The 18,008-nt window shown below is 45.8% G+C and overlaps 1 long non-coding RNA gene across 1 annotated transcript in view; it reads left to right on the top strand.

The window, feature by feature from the left end:
- Window positions 1-496: 496 nt before the first annotated feature.
- Window positions 497-18,008, top strand: part of LOC113629199 (uncharacterized) — a 55,752-nt gene continuing 38,240 nt past the window's right edge. Inside the window, exons 1-2 of the long non-coding RNA XR_003436429.1 lie at window positions 497-11,852; window positions 16,553-16,952. This is a non-coding gene — a long non-coding RNA (uncharacterized LOC113629199). The remainder of the gene's footprint in view (window positions 11,853-16,552; window positions 16,953-18,008) is intronic.

The following is an 18,008-nucleotide window of genomic DNA, read 5'->3' as shown; positions in this document are numbered from 1 at the left end:
CCTCACCATGGCATCGGCGCCCTCCCATGGCACCGGTCTCCAGTATTCCTCCTTAAGAACCCTGCACTCCAGTCACACTGGATTACTTGTGGTGTCCCCAACACACCAGGCACGTGTAATGCCTCTGTTCACCCCTTATCTCCACCTTGTGTCCTGACCAAGCTTCATCTTTCAAAGCCCAGCTCACATGGCACCTTGGCTTAGTGGGATTGGTGATTCTTTTATCTCTATTCTCCCATCCCCTCCATTAAAGCACATTTCATTGTGTTATGCAGCCACCTGCCTCTGTCTCTTGTACTGGAGTATAAACCCTTGAGGGGAGAGACTGTGTCTTAGTCCTCTGTACATCCACAGGGCATGAAGTGGGCACTCACTAGCTCCTCATTCATTCAACAATCATCCATCTGGAGCCGGGTTTCCCAACCTTGGCGCCATTGCCATGTTGGAACAGATAATTCTTTGTGCTGAGGGCTGCCCTGCACATTGCAGGAAGTTAAGCCTCTGACCCTGGCTTACCCTCATCCCTGGCCTCTGACCGCTGCATGTCAGTGGCACCACACACACCCAGTTGTGACAACCTAGTGGGGTCTCTAGACCTTGTAAATGTCCTGGGGAGAGAACCGCTGGTTTAGAGCCTTCTCTGTGACAAGCACTGTGCTAGGAGCATCATTATGTTTGTGGAGAACATGCTGGGACCAAGGAGAGAGCCCTGCAGCCCACCCGCAGTTACTACTTGACAGCTGCCCTCAGCATGGAGATTGGTCGGCTGGGAGTCCAAGCTCAGGCTCACCAGGTCTACCAGCCCTGTAGCCCTGTCAAGCCCCAGCGCCTGCCTGGACTTTAGTTGTGTGTTGATTTCTCTTAACTCAGTCTGTCTTCACCGTTTAAGTTCCAAAACCTTTGCCTTGGTAGGAAAGACAGGAGTAAAACGGGAGTTTTGCAGTTCTGCTTTCTCACTGTCACCTGTGAACCGCCCACTCTGCCACAAGCACCAGCTTGTCCCTTCCTCTTCGTATTCACGTGAAACTACTTAACCAAAGCCCCTTCTATTGTCCTGGGGATATTCGCAAGCCTAAGCACATTCTCCCAACACCCAGCTTACAGGCTGGGGGTGGAGCCTCTGTTGCTGCCTGCCAGGAGGCTTCTTTTGCCCTTTGCCCTTTTTGCCTCTGAGGAATGAATTATTTGTGTATTCTCAGAATTTGTAAAAGTCTCCCATCTTTCTTGAGTCATCTTCCTGTTTCTAGAGTTTCCAGCTCTGCTTGTCCTGAAATCTCCTTCCTAAAGTCTATAAACACTCATTTTAATATTAAATATTTATATACTAGTAGAGACAGACTAAACACAGAACATATGACTCCAAACCCAGAGTAGGATTATCCACTCTATTACTACTACATCTCCAGGTTTCCATATTTACTTTCCCGTTTATCACATTATCTTAGTTTGAGTCCCTCCAGATACAGACCTATGAGAAGGATTTGAGTGTAGGTCATTTTTTGAAAAGTGATCCCAGGAGACATGGGCAAGGGAGTGGAGAAGTGAGGCAAGAAAGGAAGGGAGCTCATGGAATGTGTGTTATCATGCCCGCGTTTCCACTGTGGGCAAGGAAAGTTTAATCCCAGTGGGAGCCCTGGGAGGCCCAGGAGCTGCCCCACAGAAGGGAAAGGAGGCTGGAGGTCGATTCGCCAAATCCCCGTCCTCGGTGTTTGTGGGCACTTTCCGAGGCATTAGCTCTGCCTCTGTGGCTTGCCCTGCCTGGGCTTCATGCCAAGACTCAGGTGCTCCCAGGACACAGGAAAGAGTGTGGGATGTGGGCACAGACCTAGTCTTCAGCCATGTTCTGGGTTGACCATATGTCCTCAGGTTCCTTTCTTGTCCATTTCAACAGCCAGGCTTTGGGGGACCAGAATTAAGGAGTCACTCTCCTTCCTCTGTGTTCTGGGAGATTACATTGTCAACAGGGCCTGAACTCCACATTTAGTGGACTGGATCTCCGTTATGGGTCTGGAGATCCTCTTCACCCCGAGCCTGCTGCTGTGCAAATTCGGTGAGGGTGTCAGCCAAGGCTCGCCATCTCCATGCTCTGCCTGGGACCAAGGTGGGGAGAGGGGTGTGCAGTAAACAGGGGGTCCTGCTTCTCCCTGCTCAGCACCTCAGAGGGACCTCAGGGGCATTGGGTCGGGCTTCTTTGCCCTGTGTGGCAGCACACCACAGGAGATGCACCCCTCTCAGTGGGCAGCCTAGGGCCACGCACTCACCCCTGCATCTTAGGACAAGTGCACTGTGCCCCACCCTCACAGAGGACCCTGCCTCTCTGACCAGCATCGGTGTCCCAGCCTGGCAGGGACGCTTGCTGTTTTTCTCTGCCAAGACGGCTCTTCTCTTTGAAGAATTAAGTGTCCCTTCCCCATCATATATGTCCCCTGTTGGGAGGTGAGGAATGGCTTCACCCACCCCAAACCAGGGTGTTCTCATGACCAGGCTCAGCCTATCAGAATGCCCCAGCCCCAGGATTCTCATGTGTATGAACATGCAAGCAAGGTCACTCAGAGCCCTTTCCAGAATGGATGTGCACAAATTAGGAGAGAAAAATGCCTTTCCCCCGGGGGTTGCCAGGGAGCTAACTAGACATGGCTGTGACAGGCGAATATGTCTGCCAGCCGCTCCCCATTCCGTGGCCCTGGTTTTCTCTCCTTTAAGACAGAGCCATGACTGTGGGTGAAGGTGGCGGAATCTGTGGAGTGAGCTGTAATCTGGCCATCCATCCCCGCAGCGGTGGGCAGTAAACCAGGGTTGATGCAGCATTCGAAGCACTTAAAAACAATGGGCCAGATGTTCACTTAGAAATATGAATGGATCTTAAAACCGTAGCCCTGAGAGCTCACAAAATAACATTAAATATAAATGGAGTAGTTAGACAAGATAGCCTTCAAGGTCCCTTCCAGTCCTGTGTTTGTGAACGGTAGTGTGGATCACAGAGGTTAGAACTATGAACTTTGTGATCTGTTTGCCAAGGCCCCATCCCTCTTTGGTTGTGGGTACCTTCTGAGGTGTTAGCTCTGTCTCTTCCAGGTTGTGGGCCTCATGCAAAATCTCAGGTGTTCAGAGGACACAGGACTTGGTTTCAAATCCCAGATTTGCCATGTACTAATTGCAGGGACCTTGGGTGAGTCACTTAAGTTCTCTGAGCCTCCATTACCTAACCTGAAAAGCAAGGATAATAATCCCTATAGAGTGTACTGGACAGTGTAAGAGCTCAAGAAATGATGGGCAGTTCTCTTGCACTGGGTTGGCAGCATTTCTCTGGGGCGGGAGGAAGATAGACTGTTGAGGGCTTTGCCAATGTGGAAAAGCCCAGTAGGGAGTAGAGATGTGGATATTGTCTTAAAGGGAAGTGGTGCCCTCCACAGCTTGCCTGGTGTCGCCAGGTGTCCTTCAGGCTCCCATGGCCCTGGGTCAACCTCGCATCTGAGATGGGGCTCTCACCATGCCAGGCTGAGGCTGGCCAGGCACAGGAGGTAGGTCAGGCCCGTTTTCCAGAACAGCTCTCCCTCCTCCCCCAAGGGCGTTCATCTCCTGAGGTTGGTCTAATTCAGGACCTCAGATGCAGCCCTCTTTTTCCTTCCTCTTGTCACCCCTCCAGCTATCAGATCACAAGTAACCCAGAGAACACGTGACTGAGCCCCTGTGATGTGCTGAGCATATAGCTCGGCATGATGCCGTGCTCTCCTCATTGGGGTGCAGTGAACACAGGGCTGGCCCTGGTGGGCTCACCATCTAGGGGGAGACAGACAGACTTCATGGGCACCTACGCCTGCACCCGTGTGCAGAGTGCTGAAATGGGGAAGCGAAAGTGCCACAGGAATGTGAGGAAGGCCGCCTGACACACTTGGAGCGGGCTTGGGACCTTGGGAAGGCTGCCAGCCCAAATGGCTAGCTGAAGAGCGAGCCAAGGGTGGGCTGAGGGGGAATGAGGGAGGCAGGAAACGGGGATACACAGGACTGAGTGTACAGGCAGATGGAACAGAGACAAGAGAGTGCTCAGGGCTCCCGAGGGTCCAGGGGAATGTGAAGGGAGAAGTGGCCGGAGCCGTGGCCAGGCCATGTGCTGGGCTTGGGAAGCCATGTCGAGAAGCCAGGGTTTGGTCTTGAGGTTGTGTGGATCTCGGAAGAGCTTTAAGCCAGAGAGTCTCAGGGATCGATTTCTGTCTTAGAAAGACAACTCTGGCTGCTGCAGAAACATTGGTTTTGAAGGGGAGAGGGCAGAAGGGAGGAAACCTGGTAGGAGGTGTCTCAGTCATCCAGGTAAGAGTGGCACCATGTAGGGCAGGGAGGGAGATGCTGGACAATGGGGAGGGGAATGCTGAGGTGGTAGATTGGGAGAGGGAGGTCCAGGGGAGTCCAAGATGTCTTGCCTTGTCCTTTGGGTGGTGGGAAGCTGGGAGGAAAATAGATTCTTGGGGAAGGCAAGCCTGGTAGAACGTTGGTGGGCACCACGAAGGCTGTCCTGATACCCCTTCAGTGCAGGGCCTGTTCCCAGATGCAGGGAGTGCTGTGGGCAGGCAGCCTCCAGGGGTCAGCTCCTTTAGGGACTGCCTTGCCCAAGGTCTTGCCCCTTTCCAAGGCACCCTCTCCTTCGATTTTGGTGTATGAACTCCTGGCCACCGTTCCCACCTCAGGACAGCTCTGAAGGGCCATTTTACCTTCAGTTCTTCTGTGGCATAGGCTGGGGCTCTCTTTGGACCTGATTGCTGGTCAGCATCTCCCTCTGCCCCCTCCAGGTCCTTTCCCCTCCCTTCCACAGGTGACCATCCCAAGGGCTTTCCTTGGAGGAGAGGCCCTAAATATCCTTCTAACTCACTAAACTCCAACTCAGAGTCTGGTTCCCAATGACCCCCAAGGAATCATACCTCTTGTGTCCACACTCCTTTGCAGTGACATGCAGAGATGAAGTCTATTTCTCCACCCCTTGAATCTGAGCTGGCCTCATGCCTTGTCTTGCTTTGACAAGGAGAATGTGTAGAAGTGACTTTCTGGGACTCCAAAGTCCAGACTCAAGTGGACTTGCAAGTTTCACTTTTGCTCTTGGAACCCAGCTGCCACGTAAAAAGTCCAGGCTGTCCTGTTGGAGGAAGACTGTGTGGAGGAGAACTGAGGCCCCCAGCCGACAGCAGACAGCATGACCCCAGACATGTGAGTGGGCTCACCTTGGATCCTCTAGCCCCAGGTGGGCCACTCCAGCCAACACAACAGGGAGCAGAGATAAGCGTTCCCCCTGAGCCACCCAAATTCTGACTCACAGAATTGTGAGTAATAAAATGATTGTTACGTGAAGCCCCTAAGTTTTGGGGCGGCTTGTGATCAGCAACAGATAAGTAAAGCTGCATGGCTGCACCAGCAGGAAAGGCCCATGGCTCATGATCAAGTAGGGCAGGCACCCATGCATTAGAAAACCTCGGAGGGACTGGCCTTCCTGCCAGCTACCACAGGGTTAAATGCAGCTTTTATCCCCCAAGGATGAGGCTCAGGCTGTTTTGTCATCCTGGAGCCCATCACTGCTCATCTCATCTCCACTCCTGGAACAGGGAAATGCCAGTGTTATTACCTCTTAAGCCTCTCTGTGTCTGTAGAGAGCAGTGCCTCACTGCCAAAGGAGCAAATGAGGCCCAGCTTTGTGCAGAAACATTCATTGTCCTGCGCTGCTCCAGGCAGAACCCCAGCATATATTTCCCTTCTGTGGGAGCTGGCTCAGACTGCATCCATCTCACGAGCTCATTATTCATCTGATTATTTTCATGCCGTCCCAGTGGGAAATGAAAGCCATCAATAAATCACACCATTGCTGCAGATTATATTAAACGACCTGGGCAGAATGCTGGCTGTGCCAGTCTCTGTGACCATGAGGGCCAGGGCCACTTGTGCAAGGTCCTCCTCCCGGGCTGAAGAACACTTGCTCTGCTTTCACCCCAGACATGAAGCCACCTCTCCATTGCCCTTGCTATCCTTCGTGTGATTAAAATCCATGAGCACAGAAGCCCTGGCCATGTCAGAAGGCCTGAGTTCAGCCTCTGCGTTAGCTGTGTGACTTGGGGCTGGCTTCTTGGCCTCTCTGAAGCTTGGGGCTCCTCATCTGTGAAACATCCAGAAATCCTTGTTGTGAGGACAAAATGAGAAAATGAATGTGAGATTTGCACTCTGAGAAGTGCATATGTGCACACGGGTGGCATCCTATGGTCTTTATTTCAGAATAACCGTGACACGTAGAGGGTACCATGGGAGAGACGTGCTAGATTGGACATTGAAGAGCCATGAGCAATCACGTACGATTTCTTAACTTTAGATCCTCATGTTTCAAATGGACCCAGTAGTATTTGCCCCATCAATTTCATAGAGCTATTGCGAGGCTCAAATCAAATAACAGTTAGGGGAGCCCTTCGGCAAAGTATTAAGTTGTACAAATGTAAGCTGCCTTACTGAATCATTTCTTCTCTGAACTCTGTTGTTTTGTTTTGTCTGTTTTGCTTTTACCCATCTTCCTATTTCTCTGGTTTTCAGTATTATTGTGAATCTTCCCCAAGACATTCTAAGATAATCAAGAAAATTTGATCCAGTTGGTTTTTTTGGAAGGAGAAAGCAACTGCTATTATTGAGTACTCATTCCATTTCAAGCTTTCCAATATGTTACCTCATTTAACAGCCCTCTAAATGGACATTATTTGTCTGTTTTCCTAAGGGAGGGGACTGGGACTCAGAGAGGCCAAGTATCTGCTCAAAGTCACAGAACGGGAATTTGAGCTCAGTTCTGTTCCATCACATCACACTGGAGACTCAAGAGCACTGTTTTTCTTTCATTAGAGAAACTTACCCATATTTTCACCGCCCCCCCCACTTTTGACCTTTCTTCTCTGTCACAATTAAGACTCCTTTAGTTAAAACTCTTTGATGGATTCAAGGGCCATGTGAAGTTTTTGATAGTCCAGACAATCATTTTTTCGTGGTGATGAAAAAAAACAATATGATGAGCTGATTCACGAGGTGGAAGAACTTTCCCATGGATGCGTTACATCCAAGTGCCTCTGCACCAAGGAACCATTTCAGGAGAGCCACAGTCTCTATGGAAGGTTTGAGAACGTGAGAATGTTGTCTTTTTTAAACAAAGGATGGACTGATCACTTTAGGAAGAGAATTGGTTAGCATATCTACTGGGTTCAGGAGAGCCTCGGAAGTAACACCTTCCTACCCTACCCTAGTTTCTGAATGTCCTGAGAAATACAGCAAGAGAATAAGGCATATAAACACCAAACTAGCTCCTTTATGATTGAACTTGATATTTGGGCTTTCTAACCTCATATTTGGATAGATGTACCCACCTGAAATATCGGCTTGGGAATTTTCGCTCTTGGAGGAGTATAACAGAAGATGTGCTTCCTTAGGGCAACCTGTGCCCAAGAGAAAGTGCAGAAGAGGCTGGACTGCACACGCCCACTTTCTCTTTTCTAATGCTCCAATCTGAGTGAGGCCAAAAGTCTTACAAAGAATGGTGTCCCTCCATGCAGAATGAGACATGAGGGGGGAATAAGCTCCCCCCTGCACCCCCCACCCTCGCCGCCAAACAATGACATTGGAGTTTGAGGAAAACAGAAGACTAGCTAGAGCATTGTAGAATTTTCTAGAAAATATTGTTTTTAATTGTTGACGTGGAGAGCGGTCCAGAATGAGACTTTTAGGTTGATTAAACAGGGATCAAGGCATAGAAGAAGAAGAGGGCAAATGAAGTTTCTTCCTCAGAAATTACTACCTAATAAATGCCAGAGACATTCTTGTAAACTGAATAGGCAGTGAAAAATGGTTGAGACAGAGGACCCCAATTCGGGGCACCTGTTGGAAGTCCTAATAAAAAGATCGCCCAAGTTTGATTCTGAAGGCTGTACTAGGAGAGGGAGAAAATACCTTTGGCCCAAACTTTATTTGACTCATGTTTCAAGAGCTGGTTTATTCCATGCAGAAAAATTCCACCAAAAAGCATTTATGGCATAGCTTTGACGCTAAATGATTGATTTAGTCTGAATGATACATGTTTGTAAAAGCAACTATAGTGATGCCTGGTAATGAAGGACTAGGTAATTTGGATTAGCTCTCCCACTTAGCACAGTAAGAAAAGCCAGACACAATATTATTTTTAAAAATCTGCTCGAAGACTTTAGTCAGCTAACATAATGGTGAAGAGTATTAAGGAAGAACAGAACTTATGAGAGCTAAATTCAGAATTTGGGGCTCTCAGAGTATGTTCTCTGACCAACATTGAATTAAATGAGAAATCAATAATAATAAGATATCTAGAAAAACACCTACGTATTCAAAATTAAACAATGTAGTTCTATATGATCCCTGGGTCAAAGAAGAAATCCCAAGGAAATTAAAAAGTGTTTCCAACTGCAGGAAAATGAAAATACAATAACTAAATTTGTGGATTTAGTTAAACCAGTGTTTAGAGGGAAATGTATAGATTTAAATGCTTATATTAGAAAAGATGAAAGGTCCAAAACAAATGCCCAAGTTTATCCTTTAAAAGCTAAGGGAAAACAAAAAAAGAGAGGCAAAGTAAACCCAAAGTAAGTAGAATTTAAAAAAGATAAACGCACAAATTAATATAGAAAAGATCAAATAACGCAAAAAATTAACAAGGTCAAAAGTTGTTTCCTTGAGAAGATTAACAAAATTGGTAAATCAATCCCTAGCTATGGTGATCATGAAAATACAGAGAGAAGACGAATGACTAATATCAAGAATAAATAAAGCATTATTACCACAGACATTAAAAAGTAAGGGGGTGTTATAAATAACTTTATACCAAAAAAATCAATGCCATAGATGAAATGGACACATAACTTGAAAAATATAGTTGCCAGGAAATGTCACAAAATGAAACAGAAACTCAGAATAGCCCTGTATCTATTAGATAAAATTGATTGGTTGTTAAAACAACAAGAAGAACAAAACTTCCCGGAAATAAAACTCTGGGCTCTAATATCTTTACTGGTAAATTCTATAAAAAATTGAAGGATGAAATAAAATAATACCAATCTTATATGAAATCTCTTGGAAAATAAAGAATGTGGGACCACTATCTGACTAAATTTTTGAAGTAAGCATAACCCTCATACCAAAAATCTATGCAAGATATGGCAAAAATAAAGTAAAATAAAATTAGATAAATACCCCTTATGAACAGAGATACAAAAGTTCTTAACAAAATTTTAGCAAATTGAATCCAGAAGGCTAGTGCCCCTGTGTGGCTGCCAGGTCTGAGGGTTTGCAGCAGGGGTCGCTCTTGGTTCAGCAGGCAGGGAAAAGTGAGGACAAGCTGGGGTCCAGAGGGACCCCTGCATATGTCTGCCACCACATCTAACCGTGATGACCTTCAGAAAGGAACAGCTGCTGTTTCACTTCTACCTTCCAAATCTATATAAGAAAAAATTGGGGGTTAGGAGAGGCGGACAACTGTACCTGACTTCTTCTACAGGTAACTCAGGGATTCTGGGAAGCCTAATTTCGGTTTAGACGAGCTGGCACATTCCAAACCCTGAAATCAGCAGAGCAATGACCTGCAGGGCAGGTTGATGCTAGTGTCATCGAGGGGGCACATGGGGACTTCTGGGGGGCTTGCGACACTTCTAGCCTTGGGTTATGGCTACGTGGATGCTCACTCTGTAGCTGTACATTTTTGTTTTGTGAACTGAACGTATGTAATATTACAAAATCAAACTAAAAAAAAAAAAAAGCAACCGTGACACGTCTCTTTCCCACTCTACCACCTACTTTGAAACAACTAGGCCATTCTGTGCTGATTCTTTCTGGAGAGGAGATGATAGCGAAAATGCAAAGAAAAAATAGACTTTTCTCCCTGACATTTTGCATTTCAAAACTTAAGCTCTTCAGGTAATGGAAAATTGCACAGCCACTCTACTGTATAGACAAATGTCAGTAGTGGACTTGGATTAAAGGAAAACCCGGACACAGGCATTACGTGGGTAAATCAAACAGTGTTTATTTATCTAAAGTAAAAAGATGGAGGCCATGAAGTCAGGACACAGAGTGGAGAGACTAGCAACGTTATTTGGGACAGGCAGAGGTGACCACGCAATAGGCTCACACTTGTGTATGATAATGTCTGAGCAAGGGTGGCAGCAGACCTTTTTGAAGCTTGACTGCCCCCATTTGTGCCAGCTTTGTGTCCTGAAGAGAAGTGCAGTTCTATCTACTAAGACTGGTGCTGTTGTCTTTCTCTACTTCATCGAGGAGGGTAATGCCAGGTTTAAAACTGGTGCAGTTCTGCATATGGGTGAGTGTGATTATGTGCCAGGACCACATCACCTGAGCCAGAAGCTCTCATCAGTCTCAGGTGGCACTATGTGCTACGTGACTCAAAGGACATATGGTATAATGCAGTCCATGTGGGCACAAATGCAGTCTCTTTTGCCATCCTTCACCTCCCCACATCACAACAGCCCAGTCTCCATGCCCAGGTGTCTCTGGGAATCATGCTAACAGGCCCTAGGACCAGGGGGAGGACATAGTGCCAAAGTCATTGCAACAGGAAGAAAATATCACGGGCAAAAGCAAGACTTCTGCCACCCCTGTCCTCCAAACTCCAGATAAGTCTTCCTTCCCTTCCCTAGGCTGGGGTTATGCAGAGTTGAGAGATGTGGTATTATAAGCTGTCATCTCTCTGCTCCTAAAAGCTCTTCTATACTCTGCTTTATGACGGTGAAGCTGTAACTTTGCAACTCAGTTTCCTTGTTGCCAACAGCTCCCTGCCAGGTCCCGCTGATAAGGAACACTAAAGGGAGACCGGAAGACAGGAGGATGGAGAAGGGTCATACTCCTGTGTATTTGCTGTTGCTGTCAGCGTTACCCTGGCAGCAGAGTTGGGTCCAGTTTCCAGTGTTTCTCTATGATCCCGCAATCGACCCATCACACCCCATCAGAGGTAACTTAGACCTTCCCTCTGGGCTCTTGTGGTTCAATGGCATTAGCTCATGCCCCCTCCTCAGAGATTTGAGTCCCAGCTCTGTGAGACCCCTCTTCCAGGGTGCTGAGTTCTGATCTCTTCCCTTTGTTCTCCCAGTCCTAGGAGTGGTAGCTGTTTCCTGCAGTTACATGTTTGCATGACATCAGTGTTCTTTTTCTGCCTTTTCAGTCCTTTGATAGCCGTCCAGCCAATTCCCTCTATTAAATCCTCTCATTGGCTGCTAATAGGTACGGGTTTTCTCTTTGGTGTGATGAAAATTTTCTGGAATTAGATAGTGGTAATGGTTGCACAACCTTGTGAATATGCTAAAACCCACTGAATTGTACACTTTAAAAGGGGGAATTTTATGACATGTGAAGGATACCTCATTAATATTATAAATACTTTATGTTGAATTACCTGACTGGAAACTGATTAATAGAGCATTAATCAAGGAGAGCGTGGTGTCTAATTTTATGTGTCAACTTGGCTGGGCCACAGTACCCAGGTCTGTGGTCAGACGTTATTCTGAGCGTTTCTGTAGGGGTGTTTTGGATGAGATTAACATTTAAATCGGTGGACTTGGAGTAAGATAGATTGCCCTCCAAAATGTGGGTAGGCTCATGCAGTCGGGTGAAGGCCTGCACAGAATAAAAAGACAAGTCTTCCCCAAGCAGGGGAGCATTCTCCAGCACACTGCCTTTGGACTTCATCTGCCCATCTCTTCCCATTTCTACATCAGACAGCCTTCGGACCTGAACTAGAACATCTGCTCTCCTGGGTCTCCAGCCTGCCAGCCCAGCCTGCAGATTTTGGACTTGCCAGCCTCCAGAATTATGTGAGCCAATTCCTTATAATAAGTTTTTCTTTATACACACACACACATCCTGTTGTCTATTTCTCTGGAGAATCCTAATACAAAAGCAGCTGTTGGCAGTCCCAGGGAGAGGAGAATCAACCTTGCTGAGACCCTAACGGATAGATTTGTGGGATCGTGCAACCACGGGATGATCGCCAGGAGCTCGAGAGAGGAGGAGGGAGGGACTTTTGGAGACCATTGACTGAGGAGTAGAGGGACGATAGACATTTAATGATGCTTCCCTGACTTAATGATATTGATGATGTAATAGATCTCCCCGCTCTTTGAAGCCTTGGTTCTCTGTAAGTCCTTTGGAACTCAAATACCACCCCAGAGAAAGTGGGATGAAATTAATTAACTGAAATTAAGTTTATAGTACCCCCGCAGAGCTCCAAAGAGAAATTCAGGCCAGTATCGAGAATGTTAGAAAAAGTGTCCTTCCTCGTACATTCGCGCTTGTGAATTGGGATTCACAAGCACTTCACAAACATTTGCTTTTACTTGTCTACTTTCAAGATACATGTTGGCATTTTGTGGTATGACATGAAATGACTTTTCAGAGATAGAACCTTCATTTGTGACTTTGCCACTCAGTGTCAGGGCAGCTGTGTATCAAGGTTATTACAGTGGCTGGCTATGGGCAGAATGTTTGTGGAACTTACAAAATATAATCTAAGATTGATGCAGAAGAATAAAAGTCCCCAAATAGCTGTCGAGTTTGAAAAATAAGAGCAAAAAGAGAGAACACAATTTATCAGACAGAAAGATATGATAACATATGGCAAAGCCATGGGTAGTTCCTGTGCAGGAATGGGCAAATAGATATATATGGAAAGGGGAGGGACCCTGGAAGCAGACCCCTGGACATGGGAGCATGGTGTGTGACAGAGTGCCACAAATACCTGGGGGAAGAGAAGACTGTTTTTTAGATGGCATTGGAAAAACTTACTCTATGAAAAAAAGAGTTGAATGCCTATTTCTTGTCCTATACAAAGGTAAACCCCACTTAGATTTAAGAGCTACATTTGAAAGGTGAAGCTATAGAGTTAACAGAAGAAATTGTTGAAATACATCTTTGCAACTTGATAGCCAAAAACTTCTTAAATGGGACCCTCAAAACCTCTCTTCTTAGGGAGAACAATTAATGCATTTGATGATATCAATATTAAAGATTTTGTTAAATGATCTTCTTAGATGATGTTAATAAAGAGATGACAGATTGGGAGGTGTTTTTTATGATGTCAAAAATTATTGGGACAAATGGGGAATGTTGGATATGAACCCTAAATCAGACATTAGTGGTATATAAATGTTAAATTTATTGAGTGGGGGAATTTTATTATGGTTTATGTAGGAGAATGTCCTTGTTCGTAGGAGATTTACACTGAAATATTTAGTGAAGTGTCTGAAACATTGGTAATCACAGAAAGGAAAAAAATAAAGCCAAAATGAGATACACATTACACACATCAAGTTGACAAAAATAAGAAAGCCAGGTTATGCCAAATGTTGGGGAGGCCATGGGGAACCAGAAACCATGATCTCTATAGTCTAGAGGTCTTAAAGGGCCATCTGGCAGTGCAGAACGAAACTGGACATATGTGTACCCTAGCACCTAGCCACCTGCTCTCAAATGCCAGAGAACCTCACTGGGACTGAGATGGTCACCATAGTGTTGCTTATCTTAGGGAGGATGTGAAGCCACCTAGGGCCTATCCCCAGGGGATTGGATCAGGCAAATGAGGTAGACACCTACTAGTCAGGGTCCACTTCCTACCCAAGCCTTATTAGAATCAGAAGCCAGAACTTCTGAAAGACCTGGAGAGAGGGGCCAGAAACAGGAGAATGGGCAGGTGGCAGGGGGAACCTGTGGGAGGATTCAGGAGTCAGGGGTCTGGAATTAGTTTGAGTTGAGGAAAATAAATATAATTATATTTTTGCATGTTTAAGTTTATGAGTAGAGCTTTACTCCTGCTATACTGTCATTAGCAGCTGTTAGGTTCCCTAACTCCCCAGGAGCCAAATGGAAAGATAATGCTTAACCCAAAAGGACTGGATCCATAGTGGTGGAATTTTAGGCAGAGGAGAGTCTAATGGGGGGACATTTTTGTATGATGGTAGTGGGAAACCCATGGTGCAGCACACATGAAATTTTATGCATGGCCTAAAAAAGATTTTCAGAAATTCTAGAGCTTCTTTTTCTTAAGCAAAATGTATAATGGTGTCCTAAAAATAAATACCCACTGTTTAGATGGATGCTAGCAAGGTCTTAGCAGTGTATGTGAAGGTCTTTTCAGGGAAGAAAAATAGATCAGTGTTCATTTACTGTGTAGAAAAAAAAAAATCCCTCAAGTTTTAAAAGATTAATGTATCAGTTCTTTTTGCAGGTGTTGATTGTTATCTTGTAGCACTCAAAGGAATTTAAATTCCAATGCCTTTGTCTCTCTTGATGTAAAGTAAGGGACAGATATTGAACTTGCTATAACCAAGGGTGAGGACACAGAGTATCCTTGTCTAGCATCAAAGGAGTCTTTGCTTGTTGAATTTATGCAGGGACAAAACCTTGGGAAGAGAACTCTCTGAGCAGTGAGCATGTCTGAGAAAAACCTGTTCCAGTTCCCGTCCCCCCCTCCCCCCTCCCCCGCCCCATCCCCCTGAGACCTAGGCCAGGGTGAGAGGGAGAAGTGAACTTGGACTGAGCTGAAACCATGTGTCAGGGCCCTGGGCTAGGCATCCTATGAGGTCTGGTTTGTATTTCTCACACTTCCCCTCATGAAGCAGGCATCGTTCCCACCCAGCTTACAGATAAGAACACTGAGGTCCAGAGGGATTAAAGCAGCTGGCCCGAGGTCACACAGCCAGTCCACGAGCATGCTAGGATTCCAACGCCAGGTGGAATTCCTACTGCACTGGGCTGCCACGCTCAAACAAAAACTGAAAAATATTCTGAAGCTTTCTACCAGGCCTCAACAGCGTTCCAGCTAGTTTGTCTGAGCTTGTCCTAAAGATGTCCCCCACCCTTCTTAAGATGCTTTGGCATTCTGACGCAGTCAGCAGAAAATAGCTGCAGGAGCAATTACTGCCCCAAATTGAATCTGTAAATTTCAGGTCATTCAGATCTCCATTCCATATGCAGACTTTATTAATACCGCAGCTTCAGGTTCAAAATGTCATGTTCACTGAAAAATAGGAAAAAAAAAAACCCAAAACAGTCCATTGTAGCCATTGGGGCTCTTACAGAGTGAGGCTCAGCTGCCAGGGACACTTACCAATTGCCCAAAGAGATGAAGCTGGAGGAAATGCAGTCTGGCTTCCAAACCTTTAATAGGCTACGATTTTGAGGCTCTTTGCCTCTAACCTTTCAAAATTCCTGCTCTGCAGGGAGGAAGAGGCATCAACTAGAGATCAAGGTTGATGAAAAGCTGAATATTCAAACTGACATTCACCAAGAATGATGAGGGAGGGAGCTTTAATGGCATAACAAACGATTCTCCTGAAAGAAAATGTCAGGCAGGCAATTTTTTTTCTTGGACTTTCTTTCCTCATCATCTCCGGCCCCCCTCCCACAATCCACCCACACACACTTAAATTTTGGCTTATTTAAACTTCAGGAGATTTGCCAGCCAGGCCGGAAGAAGTGAAATTAGGACAGTTCCAAAGCCTTGGTTTTCAGACACTAATAAATTAGGTGAATGATAAGGCATTGGTGAAAACCTGCAAAGGGGCCAATTTTAAAGTGATTCTTCCTGCCTGCGTCAGCACTGGCTTTGGTGGGGCCTGGGATCATGGTAGAGAATCTCTCAGGTCATGGGAGTGTGCTCTGCATTCTGGCATATTTGGGGATGGAGAGGTAAAATCCCATCCTGAAGTGGATTCAGTGTAATTAGGTCCAACAGAATTGTTCTGCTTCCAGATGAAATGTTTGTTTCAAACAGATCAGCTTTGCAAGGATGTCACTGAAAACCCCGACTGTCCTATTAGGAGATAACAAGTCTGTGCGCAGTTAGTCTGTGGCTCATTTGGCTTTGCCTGGTGTTGGATTTTGTGTGATTATGGGGTCCTCCCTTGGGTTTTTTCTCCAAAGAGGGAAATGACTCATGTACTATGGCCTCGTTATTTACAGGAGAGTGGCAAGATCTCATAAAGAAGGTTCTAAATATTAATGTTTCAAATTGAGACGGTAAATTTTTGCAGCCAGTTCTATTTACCTATATCTATGTTTGTTCTGTCATCCCTATCTGTCTGTCTATCTACTTACTTACCTACCTACCTATCATGGTCTAAATGTTTGTGTCACCACCACATTCATATATATATATATTTTTTCCGGTATGCGGGCCTCTCACTGCTGTGACCTCTCCGTTGCAGAGCACAGGCTCCGGACGCGCAGGCTCAGCGGCCATGGCTCACGGGCCCAGCCGCTCTGTGGCATGTGGGATCTTCCCGGACCGGGGCACGAACCCATGTCCCCTGCATCGGCAGGCGGACTCTCAACCACTGTGCCACCAGGGAAGCCCCACATTCATATTTTGAAATCCTAACCTCCAAGGATGATGATATTAGGAGGTGGGGCCTTTGGGAGGGGCTTAAGTCTTGAGGATGGAGCCCTCATGAATGGGATTAGTGCTCCATAAAAGAGGGTCCAGAGACATCCCTGGCTCCTTCCACCTTTCAAACAGTAAAATGGCACCGGCTATGAACCAGGAAAGGGCCCTCACCAGACCATGTTGGTGCCTTGATCTTGGACTTTGCAGCCTCCGAAACGGTGAGAAATAAATTTCTGTTGTTTATAAGTGGTATTTTGTTATAGCAGCCTAAACAGACTAAGACATCATCTTTTTGCTCCTTCTTTTCCTTCTCCCCTATCTATCTATCTAATCATTCAACAAAATACTTACTGAGCTCCTACTATCTTCCAGGTCATAGGAAAAGCCCAAGACAAGCGTTTTTGAAGACCCCAGGGACCAACACTTGAATAACCTCCCAGAACTTATTAAAAATGCAGATTCCAGACCCCTCTTCCAGGAATTCCGATCCAGCAGCTACTATTCATTAAGCACTTCCTAGGTACTAGGCAAGGTATATAATAGCATCTAATCTTTACAGTATCCATTCCAAGGGGGATGATTATTCTTCCGATTTTACAGAGGCAGCTCAGAAAAGTTGAATAGCTTCCCCAAAGTCACATCTATTAAGGGGTAGGATTCTAACCCAGATCCATCTGAACCTAAAATCGGTGCTCTATCCATCATACTGCTCTTAGTTCAAAACACTACCCCAGTTCTGATGCCAGCCCAACAACTGGCAATGTACCCAGTTAGTTAGGCTGATAATGGTTTTCCTTTCAGTGGACTTGATTTGGGTCTTCCTCGGATATTTTCTCTGGCTGGAAGCATTTGGCCCCAAAACCCAGTGTCTGCAGGAGGAAGTCTAAATTCAAGGGTTGGCATTCAAGGCTCTATACAATTGAGCTTCCTCTTATTTTATCCCTTTCAGATCCCTGCACAAACTCTGGGGCCAAGTTGGTCTGCCCTCCATCTTTTGAATGCCAAGAGGTTGTTATAATGGAGGAAGATTCTTTCATCTTTTCCAAGGCCAGCCTTTCCACACACTCTGGATCCTATTTCCTTACCTTCAAGGACAATCCTTTCTTTTCCCTGTGTGATTAATCTCCTCTCTTTCTACAGTATCTCTTCAGCAGGTGAAATGCTCTAAGGTCTCCGGTCTTTAAAAACTCCTCCTTGAGCCTGCATTTCCCTCCAGCTATTGCATCATATCTCATCTCCTCTTATCAGCCAGACTTCTCAAAAGAGTGTTTTCCAATGCAACACTTCCCATTCATTCTTCTGCCTCCTACTGAAATTGTTCACATCAAGGTCACCATGAAAGTTTTCATGCCGACAAATCCAAAAGATTTCCTACTCTCACCTTAAACTCTCTGCAGTGTTTGGCATAGTGGACTACTCCCTTCTTTATTAAATACTTTCTTCCCTTTACTTCTGACTCATCTGAGGGTCAACTGCAGATGACAGAATCCACCCTAGCTAGCTTAGGCAGAAAGAGATTTAATAGGGAGAGTCCAGTGCTTATAAAAGCATTGGAAAGGTTGGAGAGGCAGCTGGAGACTGTCACCCT

The sequence above is a fragment of the Aethalodelphis obliquidens genome, unplaced genomic scaffold (genome assembly GCF_003676395.1).
Source record: "Aethalodelphis obliquidens isolate GAN/ISIS:26980383/991018 unplaced genomic scaffold, ASM367639v1 scaffold26, whole genome shotgun sequence".
Classification (NCBI taxonomy): domain Eukaryota; kingdom Metazoa; phylum Chordata; class Mammalia; order Artiodactyla; family Delphinidae; genus Aethalodelphis; species Aethalodelphis obliquidens.
The sequence above is the reverse complement of the archived record's forward strand: the minus strand, read 5'-3'. Positions and strand labels throughout refer to the sequence as shown.